The sequence below is a fragment of the Saccopteryx leptura genome, chromosome 9 (genome assembly GCF_036850995.1).
Source record: "Saccopteryx leptura isolate mSacLep1 chromosome 9, mSacLep1_pri_phased_curated, whole genome shotgun sequence".
Taxonomy (NCBI): domain Eukaryota; kingdom Metazoa; phylum Chordata; class Mammalia; order Chiroptera; family Emballonuridae; genus Saccopteryx; species Saccopteryx leptura.
The window spans coordinates 68520420-68543841 of NC_089511.1; the positions used below are offsets into that span (position 1 = coordinate 68520420).

General features: G+C 38.9%; 1 protein-coding gene across 3 annotated transcripts in view; it reads right to left on the reverse strand.

The window, feature by feature from the left end:
• Nucleotides 1–23422, reverse strand: part of CTNNA3 (catenin alpha 3) — a 2003993-nt gene that overhangs the window by 1953678 nt on the left and 26893 nt on the right. For 2 of the 3 annotated variants that reach the window (XM_066349266.1, XM_066349269.1), the window contains exon 1: nt 930–1085. The exons of the other annotated variant lie outside the window; for it this stretch is intronic. The gene's annotated coding sequence lies outside the window, so the exon portion shown is untranslated. Of the gene's footprint in view, nt 1–929; nt 1086–23422 lie in introns of those variants that run through there. 3 annotated transcript variants of the gene reach the window in all.

Below are 23422 nucleotides of genomic sequence, written 5' to 3' on the forward strand. Positions count from 1 at the left end.
TTAATATGTTGACCTTTCAGTCTGCCTAAATAAGCTAGCCACAACCCAGAAGCCAGGCTAATTTGAAATTCTATTTTTCCCACACATGTGTTTTAAGCAAATCATTGAATCTCATGTATTTACAGTCTTTCCTAGTGGTGCATATCGGTGACTCAAAACCTCTACAGTCAGCAAACTTCCTGATGCCTAACCTAGATTTCTCCTCAATTCCATTTGAACTCATTCCTGCCAGTTCTGTCCTCAGCGCAACCGTGAGCAACTGCTCACAGTCCCTCAGTCTCCACTGGAGTCTCTTACATTATTGATATATATATATATATATTATAATAGCCCATATTTATCCCATAAATGGGGATTTTCATTTGATTTTAAATGGTGGTCAAACAGTTCTGAGTGATTCCTCAACCTCTTAATATCGCTGCCTGTTATAAAACAAATATATAAGATACACATTAAGCTAAAAAATTAATGCTTTTGCCACTGTCATTTGGAAAAGCTTCCATATATTGTGAATAAGCTTTTTTTGGTTGAAAGTAATATCCCCTCAACATTTACTATCTTGCTCTCTTTTGCCCCAGCTCCAAGCCAAAGCAGAAGCATCCAGGCCGTATCTTATCTTTTCCTCCATGGTATCGCAATTGGCTTTTTATAGCCAGAAACTCTCTGAATGCAAGGCACGACATTGGCTACTAGCTTCCCCTGGCACTAGTTTTGAAAGTTATTTATAATTTTAAAATTAGCGTGAAAGCCTACATTTCTCATCATAACTACTGAAAACACTCCCGTTTTATATAATAATGTGATGCTCTTTGTTTCAGAAGGAAATCCCACATTTTAAACCTATGATATATAATTAACGTAGAGCAATTCAACAGAGAAACAAGAATGCACTGAAGTCGAGTTCTTCTCTTTACAAACTTGACACTTACCTTTCTGTTGCTTCCTATAAAGTAAATGTGGTTAAAATTCGGCTCTTGTAGGAAATTACCCAAAAAGAGCTTTGGAGAAAAATAAAAAAAAGACTTCTTGGTAGGTCACAGAGTTAGAGATTGAGAGGCAGTGACAGTGGCGCAGTCACTTTAGCCGAGCCCAGCGTCAGTCCCCCAGGATAAGAAAGAAAGGGGAGGTTACAAGCCAGGGTGGGTGGTATCTAATCCTGAACCACTAGTCACTGGCCTCACTGACAAGTTGTTACTGAAAATACTTTGTTGAAAAAGGCCAGACACATACTTTGCCTGGAGATCTACAAACATAGCTGTCAGGAAGCTGTGAATAAGTTAGCCTGTATTTCTCTAAGTCCCTTTCCAAAATAAAGACCCTTTCTGTCTAATTCAAATTGAAGGCTGAAGTTATTAAGAATAAAAGAATGATAAAGAACAGATCATAGAAGTCCAGGAAATCTATCAGCAAAAGATCAGTCATGTCAAATTCAGTGTCTTCCCTCCCATGATATGTCTGTCACGTGTGATGTGTTTCTCCTCTGAAACCTTCCCTGCCTTGTACCCTTCCACCAGTTTCTCACTGCATACAGAATTTACATAGAACCACATCATTATCAGTAAAGAATGCTCAGTGAAAATTTACCAAAAACTCTAACAGGTGGAACCATTATTAAAGTTATCAAAAAGACAGTTTTATCCAACAAGTACTCCTTCTTCTATGGCTATTCTTTTTTATATTTTCTCTTCCCTTTTTTTAATATATCATCTCCAGGAACATCTTGACATTTCCTGGAACAGTGCAGTGATCCCTGCCTTAGGCTTTCCCATGTCATCAGTGCTCTGACAGCCCCTTGGATTTGTGCTGCATTTACTTAGAACGCGTTACCACTTTTGTGACTCTCTTCCAATAGCTTCTAAAACAATAGGGGGTAATTGCTTCTAAAATAGAACTACTCATTTGAGTTTTGGCATTTCTATTCTTAAAAGGCTGAATTCAAAATCAAAAGAAAGCATTTATTTCTTTATTAGTTTCACAGCACTCTTAGGAAAATATTGTGAAGCTGAGAGGAAAGGGCGGGTTTGGGGACTGTCAGAGAGAACAACTATGAAAGGGGCTTCATTTTATATGATTTCTAGGGAAACTTTCAAAATGACTGTATTTTTATGTAGGTTCCTTTAAAATTTGTATAATTGGCACTACATTTATCTAAAGAGTCTTAGTTGCTAGCATACTGTCCTCCCAGATATTTTTAAAGCAGCTTTTTCCCCCAGGAGAATCTAGGAATAGCCTCTTTTCACAGTGAAAACAAAGAGTAAGTTTTATGTCTCTCAATCCATCTTTTCTTGAATAAAGAATTCACTTGACACTTGCAAAATAGAAGCTTTTGTTTTAGAGCTTTAATAATGAATGTTTTCCAAAACCAGACTGTTCAATTGAGCCCAAGATATCCAAATTCTATTATGGGCTAGCCTGCCACCACTATAAAATCACAAATAAGTTACTTACCTGCTCTGTACCTCTCCTTGCCATCTGCAAAATGGAGATGAAAACCCCTTCTATCTGCTTTTCAGGGGATATGTGAATAAATGGATAAACTCTGAAGTGCTTCAAATTACACCAAACTGAGGTACAATACAGATGCAATTGTGGTACTTGATGATATCAAAACATCAAAATATTATAAGTATCTGAAATATAATTTTAAAGAGCTCTGTGGAGTTTTTTAATCCCTTTATAAAAATGCTGCCTCCAAGATAGATTTTATTGGAATATTTCCCACTATAGCCACAAGGGGTCCTCCTCCTAGCAATTCAAATCATGTCGGATTTGATAAGCAGAGGCCCATGGTCTTCTGTATTTATATCGGTTGGCTGACAGAAAACACAGATTAGCTATGTCAAGCTTCCATAGCTAACCATAGGTCAGCAAACAAAACCGGAAAAATCTGGCTTGCTCTGGGTGATCACTAGAGCATGCTGAACACTAAATAGCTCCTGTAAACTACACAGCCACTGCATTTTGCACCCTGGCCCCCTTCCAAATTTTAATTCCTTCTTGTCACCTTGCCCAGTCTTATTCAGTATTTATTCTCCTTCCCTATTTACTTGTTTTCTTTCTTTATACTTTACAAACTTTAAAATTTTGGCTCACAATGCCTTTGCAAGCAAACAAAGCTTAGGGATAGAAGAGCTGGGGCCAAAGAGGAAAGAGAGAATAAATCAGGGCTGTTACAGCAATTCTCCCAAGGTAATCAAAAGTGTGTCTTTGCTCCACTTCTGTGAGCAAAGTGCCTGGCCCCAGACAGTCACTCAACCACACGTACTAAGAAGCCCTTTGATGCAGAGTGCTGTGTTAGAAGTCAGCTAGGAAATCAAGGGCACAATAAGGGAGGCCTCCACAAAGAAAATACTTCTATCCTTATCAGCATCTCCTCTTAGAAAATAAGCCCTCCAGGGTATGATCAATTCCTGCATCAGAATGAAATACCATGTCATCTTTTCATTAAAATAACTTAAAGAATTAATGTAGGCCCTGGCCGGTTGGCTCAGTGGTAGAGCGTCGGCCTGGCGTGCAGAAGTCCTGGGTTTGATTCCCGGCCAGGACACACAGGAGAAGCGTCCATCTGCTTCTCCACCCCTCCCACTCTCTTTCCTCTCTGTCTCTCTCTTCCCCTCCTGCAGCCGAGGCTCCATTGGAGCAAAGATGGCCCAGGCGCTGGGGATGGCTCCTTGGCCTCTGCCCCAGGCGCTAGAGTGGCTCTGGTCGCGGCAGAACGACGCCCCGGAGGGGCAGAGCATCGCCCCCTGGTGGGCAGAGCGTCGCCCCCTGGTGGGCGCGCCGGGTGGATCCCGGTCGGGCGCATGCGGGAGTCAGTCTGACTGTCTCTCCCCGTTTCTAGCTTCAGAAAAAATACAAAAAAAAAAAAAAGAATTAATGTAGCTTTTGTGTAACCCATAAGTCCATTTTGTTCTATACATGATACCTCAAAAGACTGGCAATTTCATGTTCAGGCTTAAAATATATATGATTTTCTGAACAGCTATAATACCAATTTAAGATAAGGTTTAAAGCTAAGGATAATTTTCGTTTGTGATCATTAAAATTATTTTATTCCAAAAGTATGTGATAAATAGTTCTGGCACCTAGGTGGGTGATTTAATTGAATCTATTAAATGAATCTTTTCCTGTTTCAAAGATCTTAAGTTCTGAAGCAAAAAGATGTTTCTTACTCTCCCTTCCTGCCCACCCTGTTCTTAGCTGCAAATCAACTCTCTTCCGTCATTGTGAAAAACAGAAGCCATCTGGGGAGATGCCCCATGTCTTCTCATCATCAAAGCTACAAGAGCACCAGCACCGAGCCCCACCTGTTCTGGCCTCCCTCCTACTACAATGCAGGCAGTACCCTGCTCCTCCTCTTCTACTCTGGATCCCTTCTTCTCCACTTCTCAAGGACTCCGCTCCTTCATTATTGCCCCATGTACTGCATTATCACCCCTTCTCTAATAGATCAGCATGAAAAATATGCCATAGGATTTGTAAAACTATCACACAAACAAAAGCTTTAGCTTCACCCAAGAACTGTCTGCAGACTCCTCCCAGTTCTCTGCTGCCTTCATCCAAGATTCCCGAATGAGTCGCTTATCATCCCTACTTTTTCACCTCTCATTCACTCCACAACCCACTCCATGAAACTCTGTCCCCTTCACTGCCATAAAAGCCACTTTTAAGTATACCAACAACCTCCATGTGGCCAAATCCATAATGGTCACCTCGGGGGACATATCATCCAATCCTATAAAAGAGAGTTGTAATCAGATGTTGAGTGAGACTTTAACTATTGTTCAAAATTGGCAAATAAGGCTCAAAATAAAACAAAAATGAAGCCATCTGTGTACACAGCACACTAAGGAATTTCCAATATTTGAGGACAGACACTTCATTCAGGGCTTATTAAGAAGTTAAGAGCTGCATACTCTTCCTCTCTCATTCCCTCTCCTCGCTCTGACACTAAAGAAAAAGTCAGGAGATTTGAAAAATTAGGGAAACAAAGCCAACTAATTCTCTTCTCTCAGAGATATCAGAGAAGTGGTGGAAAGTCAATTTTGTCCCTTCCAATTTCCAAGTCCCTTGAAAGGACATCCAGTCAATGCTGGAGGAAGGGGAAAAGATGAAATTTAAACTTAAGATAAAAATTTTGAAATGGACTAAACAGCCTTCAAAGCACTAAAAGTGGCAGGTAAGTTATGGAGTCTCTTCAGGAATGAGAAAGGAAGATGCAACAGAACAGGTGAAATGCAGGGATTGGAGAAAGCAAACTACTATAGTTTACTCAAGGCCCTGGTTGGTTGGCTCAGTGGACAGAGCATCGTCCCGGCACATGGACATCCCGGGTTAGATCTCTGGTCAGGGCACACAGGAGAAGTGACCATCTGCTTCTCTTTCCCTCCATGTTCCCCTTCTCTCTCTCTTTCCCTCTCACAGCGACTTGATTGGTTTGAGCATTAGCCCCGGGCACTGAGAATAGGTGGGTTGATTTGAGCATCAGCCCTAGACAAGGGTTGCCAGCTAAATCCTGGTTGGGTCACACGCTGGAGTCTGCCTCTCTATCTCCCTTCCTCTTACTTAAAAATAATAAAAAACAAATAAATAAAAATATATTTTAAAAAACTAGTTTACTCAAGTAACCGATGATGCTAATGATTCCCAAATTTGTATCTCAACCCAGATCTGCCTCACAAGCTCCAAAAACATACATCCAACTGCCCTCTCCCAACGGATAACTAATACACATTTCAAATTTAATATGTCCCAGAAAAGAGCTCTTGTTTTTGCCTCTCAAACCTATTTCTATCGTTCATATTCTAGTTATTAGTACCATAGCCAAATGGCTTAAGCCAAAACCTAGGAGTCATCCTTCATTCATTCTTTTTACTTACAATCATCAAGAATTTCCATTAATCCTACTTCCAAAAGTTATCTTTAATACATCCCCTTGTCTCTATCTCCCCTATACCAACTATACTGAGGCATTTACATTATATTCTCTATGCATCTAAGTGACCTTTCATAACATAGCTTTGCCCATATTATGCTACTGCTTAAAATTGCCCAATACCTTCTTATTTCTCATAGAAGAAAATTCAAATACTTTTTCACATTTTCAAGGCACTGCATGATCTGGCCCCTGTCAACCTTTCCAACCCTGACTCACAGCACTCTTCCCCTTAGTTCACTGAATTCAACTACCCTTTCTGTTCATAAGCTCCCCAAGCTTATTGCACTTACTGTTCCCATGCCTGAAATAATTTTCTCCCAGCTATTAAACATCTAGCTCACTCTCATTCTTGATATAATCCTTTACCTTCTCAGGGAAGTATTACCTGATCACCTTATCTCATTGTCCCCAGTCACTTATCACAACCTTGTGTATTTATTTATCTGTTTACTTATTCTGTCTTCACCATTGGGATAAAAGCTAGGGGTGGTGGTAGTGTCCATAGCAGCATGGTATATGCATAATAAGTAGAAGAGAAGGTAAAGCTCAATAGCTATAGGATTTCAAAGGAGGGAAAGAGAGCTCCAGAGGGCGGGGTAATCCAGGAAACTTTCCTGGAGTGAGTTATATTTGCCTTGATGGAGAAAGGAAAGGTGTCAGCATCATAAGGGAATAGTGTTCCATTAATTTTATTTCTCATATATCCTTCAAATTATTGCTTCTTCATCTTTATAGCTAATACCCTACAAACTACAATTATGTCCTGTTTATTGTCTTTTATATATTCTATTTACATCCAAATTTCTCCCTCTTACAGCATTTAAATTCTAGTCAGGATGTATTTAGTGCTAAAATAAGAATCTCAATTTAACTATTTCAGAACTACTGAAATTGACACATTAACTTTATTGCCTGGGTGATAACGGAAGGGCTGAAATGAATGTTTTTCTCATTAATTTTTCTCATTTAATTTTCTCATAGTGCCATGCCTCAACTTTGACAGCCCATCTTGCCATTAGTCAATAGTCTTAACAAGCACAGTAATTACAGTCAATCATGTCTGCTTTAGTTCATTGATTACTTTGTTACTTCTTTTTCAACTTGTTAATGAAAATCTCAGCACAGACCTGAGGTGACACTTCTTTTATTAATTAACCACCCTATCAGTCCCTTGAATATATTAAACCAGAGCATCTTGTATTGAAATTGACATTTACTGTCATTAACCTGTCTTTTTATTTCAAATTGTTAAATAAGAGATATACAGTGTGTCTGTAGAGTCATGGTGCACTTTTGACCGGTCACAGGAAAGCAACAAAAGACAATAGAAATGTGAAATCTGCACCAAATAAAAGGAAAAATCTCCCAGTTTCATACCTGCAGTTTGATGTGGGCTCACGCACAGATTTTTTAGGACTCCTTAGGTAGCTATCCCGTATAGCCTCTACAGACTCATCACTGACTGATGGCCTACCAGAACAGGGTTTCTCCACCAAACTGCCGGTTTCCTTCAACTGCTTATCCCACCGAGTAATGTTATTCCTATGTGGTGGTGCTTCATTATAAACGCGCCGATATTCACGTTGCACTTTGGTCACAGATTCGAATTTAGCGAGCCACAGAACACACTGAACTTTCCTCTGTACCGTCTACATCTCAATTGGCATGGCCGTGGGCTGCTCCACTGTATACATGGTGTATTGTCATCATCTGCACATGCGCACATGCTGCCACCTCATCCTACAGAAACTGGGAGAGTTTTCCTTTTATTTGGTGCAGATTTCACATTTCTATTGTCTTTTGTGGCTTTCCTGTGACTGATCAAAAGTGTACCATGACTTTACGGACACACTGTATTACTTCTAAAGGAATAACATACTTGCCTGGTGGTGTCGTGGACAGAGCGTCGGACTGGGACACAGATGACCCAGGTTTAAAACCCCAAGGTCGCTGGCTTGACAAGTGAAGGCTCACCTGGTTTGAGCACAGGATCACTGGCTTAAGCATGGGATCATAGACATGACCCCATGGTCGCTGGCTTGAGCCCAAGGTCTCTGAGCAGCCCCCCCCCCCCCCACTGTCAAGGCACATATGAGGAAGCAATCAATGAACAACAAAGGAGACTCAGGAGCCAAAACAAAGAATTGATGCTTCTCATCTCTCTCCCTTCCTGTCTTTCTGTCCCTATCTGTGTATGAGCAATGTAGCAATGTAAACAAAAGACACTCAGTAAGGTCAGTAAGAAGTGAGGTAGTATTGATATATAAAAGGTAGAATCATTTTTGGCCTCCTAAGAATACCAAGTTAAATTTACCTTTGGAACAAATTATCTCTTTTTTCTGAAAAAAAACAAGCAAACTGATTTTCTAGTTGTGCAAATGTCAAGAAAGTTTCACCTAAAATATGATGAAGGAAGTGACTGTTGTTGTTTCACAGAGAAATCCAGTGAGGTATGTCACTGCAAATTTTATTGGTTCTTAAAGAGAACCAGTTCTTTTCCTTGCATAAATTCATATAGTCCTCATACCCATCAGAACTTATTCCCCCTTTATAAAATAAATAATTTCCAATGTCCTTTTTTTAACATCCTGAAATGAAATTTAATTAACCACATATTAACTATCTACACTAAGTCCTTTAAAAAATTGTATCTGAATGTTATTTATATATAATTACATGCATTTACATAAATTATATATTTGCATTTCATTATACAAATGCTCAGGCACTCTTACATTAGCATACATAATAAAAGAGTCACTTTTCCCCTTATGCACAGAATCACTGTGAATGTGACAGCTACAGATGTATATTGATAAGGATATATTGTATTGGCAATTCAAATACAAGCAGCATTACAATAAAGATGTAATTTTTCTGAAACGGTGAACAACTCTTGATATAATATAGAACAAAACAGGAACAATCTCTCTTTGATAAACCTAAGTGGTTGCATTCCTGAAAAATTCAGTGCATATTAAAACAGTGCAAAAATAAAACACAAAAAGTGATTATAAACCAGAGGTAGAAAGTTATAAGTGCTGACAAAATGCTGAGGGAGGCCTGCATGGTGGCCTTGCAAACGCAGAGACCTGAAGTAACCACACAGAATGGTCTGCAATGAAAACTTTGTAGCTGGAAGCAGTTCATAGTGGGTGGTCATGTCGTAGGGTAGGATTGTTTTTATAACAAAGGTCACTGTTTACCTTAACTAAACCTGTCTGTTGTCATTGTTACATCTACAATAACATACCTGATAGCATACCTTTGAAATGTAAGAGAAATCTTTTCCAGACCCCTCACTAAAGTAGAGACCACAAATACCCTCATTGTTTTTATTATCATGTTGTTAACTGTTAACTATTTTATACCTGCCTATGTAAAAAAAAAAGTATGTGTTTATTTCTTTTCCTTTTTTTTTTTTTGTATTTTTCTGAAGCTGGAAACAGGGAGAGACAGTCAGACAGACTCCCGCATGCGCCCGACTGGGATCCACCCGGCACGCCCACCAGGGGTGATGCTCTGCCCACCAAGGGGCGTCGCTCTGCCACGACCAGAGCCACTCTAGCGCCTGGGGCAGAGGCCAAGGAGCCATCTCCAGCGCCCGGGCCATCTTTGCTCCAATGGAGCCTTGGCTGCGGGAGGGGAAGAGAGAGACAAAGAGGAAGGAGGGGGGGTGGAGAAGCAAATGGGCGCTTCTCCTATGTGCCCTGGCCGGGAATCGAACCCGGGTCCCCCACACGCCAGGCCGACGCTCTACCGCTGAGCCAACCAGCCAGGGCCTCCTTTTACTTTTTATCTAATCCCAGAGATTTCCCACTTAGATCTCTCCTGCCTCCCTCATCTACTAGCAGTGGATTTCATGTAACCCTCTCACATTTTCCCCTTGGATTCTGATATATATCATTAATTCTGAAACTATCATTTTCTGAAGCGTTTTCTCAATCCATTGAGATTTTGCTTCCCTGCAATTGTCAGTTTTGCTCAAATAGTCACAAAAATTCTTACAGGTTTGGACATTTCTTCAATTGACATAAGCAAGACCCACATGAATGTATAGTGGGATATTTGAAAGCTGCAAAGGATGTGGGACAATTCATTTTAGAGGAGAGTGCCACACACTGCAAAACCTCTAAGCCTCTTTTATTAACTGCCGAATGTGTCCCACAACTACTGCCTACCCTTAGGGCAAGAGTAAAGAATAGGGACTTGCTGTAAAATATTGCATGTTTACAAGAGCCCCAAGGCTGAAATGAATAAAATAGATAGATTATAGATATCTATGATTGAGAGATAGATGGTAGATAGATAGATAGATGATAGATATATAGATAGATAGATAGATAGATAGATAATACTATATTTCCCCTTGTATCAGGTGCACCTTTTTTTTTGAAAATTTGGGGTCTAAAAACTGGGTGCGTCTTATATAGTGGTTGTAGTCTTTTTACTTGCATTTCCTGCTTTTTGGTGCTTATTTTTGCCTCATTGTTTTTTTTGTTTTGTTTTGTTTTGTTTTTATTGATTTTAATTTATTGTGTTCACATAGATTCTAGTGTAGCCCCAAATGCATCCCCCTTCCCGATATTGCCTCATTGTTGAAGACAGTGATTCCTCATCAAACACAGATGAGGACAAGCTAATGGATGGGAGTTTTGACAGTGATGAGGAATTGTATGAACTTCATGATGAATAAAACTTGAGTTCAATATCTTTATGTAATACTTTTTTTTTTTCAAATTTCAGGCCCCAAAATTAAGGTATGTCTTATACCTAGGGAAATACAGTAGATGATAGATGATAGAATAAGAGAAGGAAGGAAGGAAGGAAGAAAGGAAGGAAGGAAGGAAGGAAGGAAGGAAGGAAGGAAGGAAGGAAGGAAGGAAGGAAGGGAGGGAGGGAAGGAGGGAGGGAGGGAGGGAGGAAGTAGGGAGGGAGGGCCAGAAGAATGGAGGCAGAAAGGTAAACCGTAAAAAGCTCTAACTGGTATGGCATAGCTTAACCTAGAATGGACTACTAAAGTCCCAAACATGTTTTTAAGAGAATAATTCAGATTTCTAGGAAATCTATTATAGACAGCTATGGTAATTGCTGGAGGATGGGCAGCACCCACAGACCAGACCATATCCTTTGGATGAGGGACTGAGATTTCTCCTGAAAAGTATGGCTATTACTCTCATTATTTATCCCAGGAAAGAAGTTCCCTGATTTGGGAGCCTAGACTCCAAGTAGAGGGACAAGCCAGAGAGTATCCCACAGTGGAATGGCAAGTTGGCCAGTGTGTAACAGTGGTAGCCAGAAACAAGTTAGAGGAACACTTTTGAATGATACCTTGAAAATGACCCAGAACTTAGACCAGGATACTGAGCGTAGCCACAATTACTGTTGTAATTATTACATGTGCTAACATTTCTTTATCTTGCCTCTTTCTGAAAATTCTAATTAAAATCCTATGCTGTGGAAAGTTAAAGAAAAGGCCTGTTTTCCCAAGTCACATGAAATATCTACCTGGAGAACAGGAGCAAAAGCAGTGGTGTAGCAGCCCGACAGGGTGTCTAGAATGGAAAACCATGATGGACCTCTTTCCAAACATAACTGAGAACCCTCTGGGATGATTCAGAAATGGCCAATAAATACTTTACGGAGCTGATTTCCAGCATTAAGACATGGAGACTTGAACTCTTGGCATCTAGAAATTTAAAAGAATATAGGGACCTTATTTTCTGGAACAGGTGTTAGGCTCAGACATTTCAGGTTTCAATAAGTGGCAGCTATTTTTAATCATGTTGACTACTTAGTAAATGTTATAAAGTTTATATTGTATTTTAGGCAGGCTCTGCCTTAATTTTAACAGTGAACAAGTACAAGAGAAAGGACCAAGCAACAGTAAGGAGCCAAGGAAGAATAAAGCTAGACAAACTGACAAAATAATAGGGCTAAACCCCAAAGAGACCTGGATAGCTGTCCAAAGTGGCTTGGAGGTTAAGAGGATATAGCAAAGTTGTATTTAATTAGAACCAGTGACAATGCCCAAGAACCAACAATCTAGGGAGTGGGGCACTGCAGCAGGAGTCTCCTCCCAGCAGTGTCACTGTGAGGTGATGGTGATGTCCTCTTTCAGGTTGTTCATCTGGAAACCAGTAAGCATTTAACAGGAAGTTAGAGTCCAAGCCAACCAAGCCAAGTGCACTGGACAGAAATCCAGTAACTTAAACTTAACAGTGAAAAGTTAGAAAGAAGACTGTGACTCAATGCACAAAAAAAAGTGTCCAGGCTTCAACCAGGCACACCAGATATGGGACAAAAATTCCAGATGTCATCTCCATGGTGGATTTGCTTGGGAACTGGGTCTGACTGAGGCTGTAGATTATAAACATCAGTTTCTACATAGGTGAAAAGGTTTGGGGAAGGTATTTTTTTACATATTGCAGGCTTAGGTCTTCTCAAGTAATCCATGCAAATGCTATATCCTAAATTGTAAAAAGTAGTTTCATATATATATATATTTTTGGAACAGAGACAGAGAGAGCGACAGACAGAGACAGACAAACAGGAAGGGAGAGAGATGAGAAGCATCAATTCTTTGTTGTGGCACCTTAGTTGTTCATTGATTGCTTTCTCATATGTGCCTTGACTGGGAGGCTACAGCAGACTGAGTGACCCCTTGCTCAAGCCAGCGACCTTGGGTTCAAGCTGGTGAGTTGTGCTCAAACCAGATGAGCCCACGCTAATGCCAGCGACCTTGGGGTTTTGAACCTGGGTTCTCTGCATCTCAGTCTGATGACCTATATCCACTGTGCCACCGCCTGGTCAGGCCATTTCATATATTCTTAAAAGCAGGTATCTTCATTGACTGCAGCTAGACAGCTGGATAAACAGAACCTTTATTATATGGCACCTCCTGAATATGAATGATCCTTGTTTGGTTGTGCTGCTCCTTTTAATAATATAAGTGAAGAGTTCAATGTTTTATTATTATAATTCATATTATTAAACATAGATATATTAGCACCATGTGAAAATCAGAAATTTATATCTCAGGAATCATGCAACAGTAACTAGATATTAGAGATTTTAAGGTACTTCTAAAAGAACTTAATTAAGACCAGTGATTCAAAAATAAGTAAAATCTCAATAGATTAAAAACTAGACCATGGTCCTGTCCCATTGGCTCAGTGGATAGAGTGTTGGCCCAGCATATGGATGTTCCAGGTTCGATTCCGCAGGGCACACAAGAAAAAAAACCATCTGCTTCTCTCCCTCTTCCCCTCCCGCAGCCAGTGGCTCGATTGGTTAGAGCATTGGCCCCAGGCACTGAGGATAGCTCAGCTGGTCCAAGTGCATCAGCCTCAGGTGCTAAAAATAGCTCAGTTGATTTGAGCATCTTCCCTAGAAGGGAGTTGCCAGGTAGATCCCAGTTGCAGAGCATCTGGGAGTCTGTCTCACTATCTCCCCTCCTCTCATAAAAAAAAAAAAAAAAAACCTAGACCATGACTCAGAACCTTGCTTATTCTAATTGCTAACTATGAATTTAAATGACTTAAAACTTCTATTAACAATCTCAACACTTTCTTCTTGTTCATACACAAAATTGATATTTTTTCCTCAGAAACTAATACAGGCCCTGGCCGGTTGGCTCAGCAGTAGAGCGTCGGCCTGGCGTGTGGGGGACCCGGGTTCGATTCCCGGCCAGGGCACATAGGAGAAGCGCCCATTTGCTTCTCCACCCCCCCTCCTTCCTCTCTGTCTCTCTCTTCCCCTCCCGCAGGCAAGGCTCCATTGGAGCAAAGATGGCCCGGGCGCTGGGGATGGCTCCTTGGCCTCTGCCCCAGGCGCTAGAGTGGCTCTGGTCGTGGCAGAGCGACGCCCCGGAGGGGCAGAGCATCGCCCCCTGGTGGGCAGAGCATCGCCCCCTGGTGGGCGTGCCGGGTGGATCCAGGTCGGGCGCATGCAGGAGTCTGTCTCTCCCCGTTTCTAGCTGCAGAAAAATACAAAAAAAAAAAAAAAAGAAACTAATACAAACACTAAGAACCAAGCTTTTAAAACTCAGCACTGAGGTTTACATAGAGCAGAATTTCACAGAATTCCAGACTACTCACTAGTTTAGGAAATGTTCAGAGAAAAAGACTGACAAGGAAGTTGAGTAAAAGATGAAAGGGGTTATTAGAAGATTCTTTTCTGGTAAGACTAGGCCAGCTCTAGTTTTTGTTCCTTTCTAAAGAAGGTGAGATAAAACATGAGTCAATATCATGTAGTTTTTGCTATCCAACCTAACGGCAATCAAAAATACAAATAATTCACAGCTGCAAACCTCAAAGAGGGGAAATAAAAGAAGAATGATACCCCAAAAGAAACTGCCAAGGATAAAGAGGCTTAGAGATATTGCTTTGAGACTGTACTGATATTTTGTTTTTATTCCTTTAAATGGGAACAATAACAACAAAAACCTACTCTTAAGTAGTAAAAGCATTAAAACTTCTAGAAATGCTACCTTAAAAAAATAAATAAATACTGGTAATTAATGCCTAAACCTCATCAAAGATTTTTATATCTTCCCTTATCCCTTACAAAACACCTACAAAGACTTTTTAAATGACTTCATGGTTTCATAAATCAAGTTTATATTTTCACATTTCTAATATTAAATATTATTTAAACAAATGAACATATTTGCTCGTGTAATCTCAATGTTTATGAACTTGATTAAATTCCTTTCTATGGGTTCTTTATGACACAAATACTGCATAACCCAGTTTTACTTCAGGAATAGGCAGGAAGAAGAAGAAAAATAACCACATTTGCCCCCTCAAGTAATCTGAAAATGGCCATTGTTAAAAGTATTTACACCACAAAAATTGGCAAGCACTACAAATCAGAGCTTCCCTATCCCCAGCATTTTATTGAGAGGCTTAAACAACTGAGAAGGGGCTATGAGATTCCTTTCTGTACAAAATTTCAAACAACACTCCAGTTTTCAGCTTCCTGAATTCTATATTCCCATTTTTAGAGGAACCTGATACCTTTTCCAGTTTGTATGCAACAAATCATCAAATCCCAAGGCTATCCCTGGCTCTCTAGCATAATTCAGCTGCTTCCCTAAGTATATAAAATCCACTTCTAGCACTTAGAAACAACTTTTTAATAGTGAGTCTAATAGTGAGGTTTGGAAAACTTTCTAAATACATATTTCATTTTGACAGTGCTCAGGTAAGGATTCCATAAACATAAAGAGATAATACAGATTAGCCATATTCTATTTTTACATGATTAGATCACTTGTACTGTCACTACAATTTATTTTTAAGTTTTTACTGTCTTAGGACACATAGTATTTGATAAAATAATGGATTTACAGTCTCCACATATTCATTTAACTGTATATTCACCTAATAGAAACACTGACTTTTTATATGGCTCTTTATATAGTAAGATCTGCCTGTCTCATATGCTCTAAGGACAAAAGATTTTTATTTCTTCATGTTATCACTTGTCACACTTGTCACACATCAGAGTCCTCTAAGTCCCAAAACAGAAAACAGTGATAATTAATATTGTAACAGAGCCAAGATAGTCAAGGTGAAAAAAATAGATGGAGATGGAGAATTAGATGAAAGAGAAGGAAAAACAGAGCCAGAGACAAGAAGGCAAGGAGAAGAACTTGCTCCAAAGCCAATGTTAGAGATTGGTTTTAGGAAATTCAAAAGGCTCTTGAGTATTAAACCCTGCACCATGCCACTCCAAATTCCCAAAATCTAGAAATGTTTATGTCTTATTATAAATACATAAGGTGCACCTAATCAACAGTAAGTAGGATTATTTTTAGAAGCTGTAAAGTGAGTAGAATTACTTTTTGAAACTCCTTAAAACAACTCCAAATTCCAGCCCTGGCCAGTTGGCTCAGTGATAGAGTGTTGGTCCAGCATGTGGAAGTCTTGGGCTTGATTCCCAGCCAGGGCACAAAGGAGAAGCGTCCATTTGCTTCTCCACCCTTCCCCCTCTCCTTTCTCTCTGTCTCTCTCTTCCCCTCCCGCAGCCAAGCTCCATTGGAGCAAAGTGGTCCCGGGCACTGAGGATGGCTCCATTGCCTCTGCCTCAGGTACTAGAATAACTCCGGTTACAACAGAGCAACAGCCCAGATGGGCAGAGCATTGCCCCCTGGTGGGCATTCCGGGTTGATCCCAGTTGGGCACATGCGGGGGTCTGTCTCTCTGCCTCCCTGCTTCTCACTTCAGAAAAATTTTTAAATAAGAAAATAAAAAACAACCTCAAATTCCTTCTTGGCCTCTGAGAAACAATCATGTGTAACTGTTCCCTCTGCCCACCTACCCAGTCACCAAATAAATACTAATGATTTTTAAATTCTCATTCTCTCCATTCCCACTGTCCAAATCAAAATCTTATCAATGGTCACCTGAGCTAATGAAATACTTTCTAAGTAATCTTGTAACTGTTAGCATTCTCAATATTACAACATCCACCACCCCATAGCCCTACCAACCCATTCTCCATGTTACTATCACAGAGTTCTTTCTGAAATACAATCTGATTAATTATCAATTTTCATACAAAGTCTTCAGGGAACTCCCAGAATAAACTATAAACTCTTTAGTTTGATATTCAAAGTCCTTTACCATCTGAGTTTTCTCTCTTTTCAAATACCAATGCCTCATATAGCATACAAATATACCAAGAACAAGAGATCTTCATATCTCTTAGTGGCTATAATTCAGTGGTAAAAGCACAGACACACAGAGTACTTTCCAGTTTCTACACAAACCATACTCTTCTTTTTCGAATGAGCTTCTGCCAAAGGCCCTCCAACCAATCCATAAGAATGTTCCTTTGTTCACACTCTAACCAAATCTCTGTATTACCAAACTTCATTTTAAAGATTTCATTTATTGATTCTATGGGGGGAACAAGATCATAGCTGTTTCACCCTAGTTGTTCATTGATTGCCTCTTGTATGTGCCCTGAGCAGGCAACCCCGAGGTTTCAAACCAGCAACCTCAGTGCTCCCGGTTCATGCTCTTAACTATTGCGTCACCACAGGTCAAGCTTTATCAAATTCTTTCTTTCTGCCAATCAGATGGGTGAAAGGTGGTGTCTTTTAAAAAGTAAAATTTGTGTTTCTTTAATCATGAGTAACAATAGGATCATTTCTGTACTGTATACCATTTCTTATACATGCCCACATGCCCTGTTCTGTTATTTTTCCACTGGCTGCTTTCATATTTAACTATAAGACCCCTTCATATATTAAGAAAATTAGCTCATCTCATATAGATGTTGCCATCTTTTCCTGCCTGTCTATCACCCATTTTTTAATTTTACTTAGGGTATTTCTTACTAAACAGAAATTTATAATTTCTATATAATCCAAAATACAAATCTTTGCCCCTATTAGATCTGCATTTTGTACCTTACTTGAATAGCATTCCATACCCCAAGATGATGAAGAGGATGACAATGTAAACTATTTAATCATCTAGTAATTCTAATATTTTAATATATACTCATATTTTCTAAAACTTCTAGTTTGGGATGTTTAAATTTGCTCTATTTGCAATTGATTCTGATAAAAGAAATGAGATTGATCCCATTTTATTTCCTCCAAATAAACAGCTAAGTGTCCCAACATCATTTGGGGGAGATTTTCTTCTCTTCACTAATTTTAAATGAATTTGACAGCACACGCATTTCCTATAGACTATAGAGAGAGATCTATTGGGGGGTTTCTATCCTGTTGATTCAAAACCATCACTAAAGTTTTTCAACTACTATATTGCTATAAAATTTCCTTTTATACTTCCCCATTTGAATAACTGTTAGAACTACTCACTCATTATTACTACTCTTCTTTCTCATAATCTTATCAGCTATTCACAGGTATCTATTTTTACATGAAATTTAGAATCAGCTTATTCAGCTTCCAAAACAATCCTATTAATACTTTTAAGATTGCACTAAATATATGGAACAATTTAAGAAAAAATAAAGCACTGTCTTTCTATTTACTCATCTGTTCTTCACTTCAGTAGAGCTTTAGAATTTTCTTCCAACCTGTGCTCTGCACTTATCATTACATTCATTCCAATTAATTCTCTGTTTTGTTACTATAACACATTTGATCTTGATCTTACTTCCTTTTCCTCTCAGGTAGAAAAAGAGTAAGCCAATCGCATTCCCCTCAGTTTATGGTAATTATCACTACTGATCTGTGCAACACCGTTCTCTTGTTACTTTAGTCTTTTTTAGTTTGAGCCTGTCTCTTTCCTCATACCCTCAAGAGGCAACTATTTTAATACACCCAAATGTATCTTTGTGTTTGCATTTGTTCTGGAAAAAATATACATATTGTCTCACATACATATATTTTTTATTCACATAAAGGGCATTAGTGTTCTATACTGCATTGTTTCATTTTTTTAACTCAGCACCATGACTTTACAAGTCATTCATGTTCATGTGTTCTCACTTCAAATTATTGTATAATTCTCCATGCTGTGCATCCACCATATTTAACCTTCCTTCACAGTGATAGACACCTAGCTTGCCTTTGACTCACCTACCATAAAAAACACTGCAACAAACACTCTTGCATTAATACTTAGGATAATGTTATTTACCGTAACAATCAACCCGAAAATTTCAGTGCTTAACAACATATGTTTATTTCTTGCTCATATAACAGTCCAATGTTGGTATTCCTAGGAGGTGAATGTGGTGGTACAGAGAGATTACATAATTTGGCCAAGATCACACAAAGAGTAGGATAGCCAAAACTCAAATCTACATTGTCTCATTCCAGAGTCTGTGTTCTTTTGGTGTTTTTTTTTTTCAGAGTCTGTGTTCTTGATGACTTTGCTATGCATGTTTCTTTGTGAGCATGCATGAAATTTGTAATGCTATCTTTTCTATACAGTATATTAATATCTCATATTGTGTTAGAAATTAAACTATTGTTTCTTGGTCCAAATCTTCTGCTCTTATGCTTCACTTTGTGATATTGGAGTTGTTGAATCAACAAACTACTCTCCTTTGTCAGCTGGCTCACTGCTGATTTCTTCCAAGGACAGTAGAAGGCAAGAGAGTTCTATGAGATTTGCTTCTTCCTTTCTCCTTGCTACCCATACAGCTCGATGCAGCAGTGGTCTGCAACCCGTTAGCAACAGCTGTCCAGTGTCAGCTCCTTCACACTCCCAGAAATGACCTCTCTATGTCCCCACATTCTGAGAGTACTCTCTCCTCAGACAACTGAGTCCCTGCTCCAGACAGAACCCCTATTCATGCTTAAAGGTTTTAATAACCCCAACCTCCACCCTGTGTTCTCCTAAGGATGATAGCTGTTCCCTATTTTCTCTCTGGTTTCATCAGTTTTTCAACCCTCCAACACCAACTTAGTCAATTATTTTTATTGAACCTCCTGGTATGGTTTCTGATTTCTTGAGTAGGCTCTGACTGATATAAATATACAGTCAAGTCTTATTAGTTTTGCTATCAAGTTGCCAGAAACACTGAATCAGTGACTACTGAACCATTGCTCTTAGGAGAAATACAGTTCCTGTGAATCTGCAGAAACAACACTTCCACTATAATCAATACTTGGCCTTGTTTTATGTGTGTTTCTGTTTAAAAACACCTTACTTAACATTATCATTAATTCTAAGCATTGAACTCTCAGCTAACAGTACTATGATACATGTCTGCACAAAACTCTAACACAAATATTTCTCCAAAAAGTACATCACACCTCCTTGTGCTTAAGAACACTAGAGAGCACTTCAGGACTATGTGTAGGCACCATCTGAAACAGCAAAGTCACCATCATAAAGCACAAAAGTGCAGAAAAATGGCTCTAAACAGACTGTGGAAAGGACACATTTACAGTATGAGACCTGAAACAATACAGAGCATCGCCTTGGGTAGCCGGGAACATGCTTCTGCTCATCAGGTGACTCAAATTTTTCTCCATTTTTTGAATTTTGGTAAAATGACTGCAGAAGCACTGTATCGATTTGAGGTTTACAAACAAATTTTAGCAAGTAGGCCAAATTGAAAATATAGAATCTGTGACTAATGAGGATCAGTTATACACATGGCCTGTCTCCAAAATCTCTAAGCTGTTTAATTTGCCTATGTGTAATATGAAAGTTTTTTAATATGTCTTAATATATAGTATGATAAATCCCTACCCTTTGCTTTTTATGGCTGATTTAGCTATTCTTGTACCTTTTCTATTCCATATAAATTTTAGAATAAGTTTATCAAGTTCCTCTAAAAAATCCAACTGTAACTTTAGTTAGCATAGTGACTTCTATCCTGACCAGCCAGTGGTGCAGTGGGACTGGGATGCAGTGGTGCAGTGGAGCATTGAACTGGGATGCCAAGGACCCAGGTTCAAGACCCTGAGCCCGCTTCTGCGCGGGCTCATCCAGTTTGAGCAAAGCTCACCAGCTTGGACCCAAGGTCCCTGGCTCAAGCAATGGGTTACTCCATCTGCTGTAGCCCCACGGTCAAGGCACATATGAGAAAGCAATCAATGAACAACTAAGGTGTCGCAATGAAAAACTAATGATTGATGCTTTTCATCTCTTTCCACTCCTATCTGTCCCTATCTCTCTCTCTGTCTCCGTAAAAAAAAAAAAAAAAAAAAAAAAAAGAATAGCGACTTATATATTAATTAAGGAACAACTAGCATATATTTATTAACTTGACCTATCTGCTTTAGGTATCCATTTATTGAGCTAATCTTGTCTTAGGGTTTCAAAGTTTTTGCCATAGAGATTTTGCTTATTCCTAGATATCTTGGTAATATGATTATATTGTGAATGGATTTTTATTATATTTTCAGGTTGGTTATGATAAATATAAAGAAATACTGTTAATTTTCTCTTTTTTTAAATTTTTTTTTTATTCATTTTAGAGAGGAGAGGGAGAGACAGAGAGGAGAGACAGAGAGAGAGAAGGGGGGAGGAGCTGGAAGCATCAACTCCCATATGTGCCTTGACCAGGCAAGCCCAGGGTTTTGAACCGGCGACCTCAGCATTTCCAGGTCGACGCTTTGTCCACTGCGCCACCACAGGTCAGGCACTGTTAATTTTCTTAAAGCTGATCTTGTATCTGGCAATCTTGCAGGATTCTCCTTAGTTTTCCATTTCTCAGTTGATTCCTGTATCACCTACAAATGATGAAATAGTGCTCCTTATACATCCCCCTCTCTCTTCCCTCACACCACCAGCCTGAAGCACCTTGCAGGCTTGTTTCCTTTCGTCAAGGCCCAACTCAAGCATTAGCTTCTTTGACAAGTCTTACCTTAATTGCATGACCTCCTACACAACTATCAATCAATCAGTCCTCCTTGCTTGTCACCTAAGTTAAATGTGCCAACCACGTGATTCTATGACATTTTCTACATACCTCTATTGTATAATACTCAGCATATATTGCTTCAAAATTACTTATTTAGATACATCGCCACAAAAGAATAAACTCTACCATATCTTACTCATACTTATACACTGAACACCAAACATGCTAACAAATAGTTTTTATGGGATAAATCGTTGTTAAGTAAGTGAATAAACTGAGTAGGCCAAAATGTTTCACACTGCTCATTCAATACATGGAGAGAAAAATATCAAAATTAATATAATCACTTATATGAATATACTCATGTTAAGTAGGTTTCTGACTTCAATAAATACATGCACAAAATCCAAAAAAGTATACAAAATAAAAGTAAAATCAAATCATGCTTCTTTTATTTTTTGATTAGTATTTTAAGTTATGATGCTTAAGAACTAAGCAAATTCAAAGATTGCAAAAAAAAAAAACATTAAATGAGCTTATAATTAAAAGTACACCAATATATATTTTTCCCTGCAATTTCTGGGAAATCTGTAATGTTATAAAGACAGTGAAAACACAAGTACTCTACAAAAGATAATTTCCTATGAAAGACAGAATTTGAGTTTTAAAAAAGAAAAATTAAATAAGAATTTGAGAGGATGCCTTTTAAAACATTTCTTCCATAAAAATTTAAAAGTTTTCATTTTAAAGGTTAAATTTAACTGTCAGAGAAAGATCCAGGTTTTTTATTAACATAAAATATAAACAATTAATAGTCACAAAAATTAAGTTCTAAAATCAATCTCAGCAACAAAGATGGCTCTAGTTGTATTACCTCTGATAGTAATAGCTAATAGTTATTGAGAATAATTAGACACTATGCCAGCACTTATTTTTTTCAGACTATAAGAGAAAGTTTATTTAGAAAGTCACAGAGGTAGAAGTGAGCTGTAGAAGAAATAGGCTTAGGAAACAAGTTACAGAGGGAAAAGAAGGCCATGAAGATTAGGAGAAAGTGAGAGGTAAGGGTAAGATGCCTGGGGAGAGTGGGTGGAGAAAGGCCCAGGCATCCTCCATCCTGAAGGCTTTATCTGGAGGTCGCAGGGGAGGATCTCAATAGAATATTCATCAGCTTACCCCTGTCTCCTCAAGGTCATGGTCTCTACTGATTGGCCAGCACCAGGTCAGGGGACATTAGTCAATGCAGCTGGTCCTAACCTCAGCCATGCATTACCGTTTCTGGATTTGCTGCTTTTCTGGGCCTGAAGATGAAACTCAGCTGAAGCCTAGAAATCATCTCCAGGGCTAATACTTAAGGGAGTACTCCAGGACTTATAGTTTTGCCTGTTTCAAGCACTTTAAATATAATATAATGCTTACATCTATAAATTATAATTTATATATACGGTAATGGAATGTTCACATCTATAAATAAGATACTATTAGATTATTAGACTGTGAGATGAGAAAACCTAAGCTAAAAGGGATTTATTTGCCAAAAATACAAAGCTATTGATAGTAAGCGAACGGTGGTTCACCTGACTCCACAGAACCTCTATTAGCCACTAAGCTCAAGTAAACAAGTGCCTGCATGCTGAAAGTAAGGGTAAGGAAAAGCTAACCAGTCCCAAAATATCTTCTTCAATTACTTATAGTCTTCAAATTCCTGCTTTTAGAGGCTTCAAGATAGGCCCAACTGTAAAACTATTTGATGGAAGAAATGAATAAAAAAAGGACTAGACAGAAGAATGAGACAAGGGCCAATAAATTGAGGAGATGGGATGTACATAAACCTAAAAGGAGGTGTCAAAGGAGGACGCATGAAACGAGAAGCACAAAATCCTAATAAGTTAACATTTTTAAGCACATACTATTGCTTGCTTTACAGTTTTACTAAATTCATCCATGATTTTTTGGTGACATAAAAAGATATTAGCTAAGTAATTACAAAAATAACATGGTAGGCAATTAACTGCTCCCCCATCCTTTTTAACACAGTACAATTTTGAAAAATGTGATTGAAATGAAAAACTACTAAGCAGTCTTGCCTTGGCCAGGTGGCTCAGTGACTAAAGCATCATCCAGCACACCGAGGTCACAGATTTCACCCCCAGTCAGGGCAAGCAGGAGAAG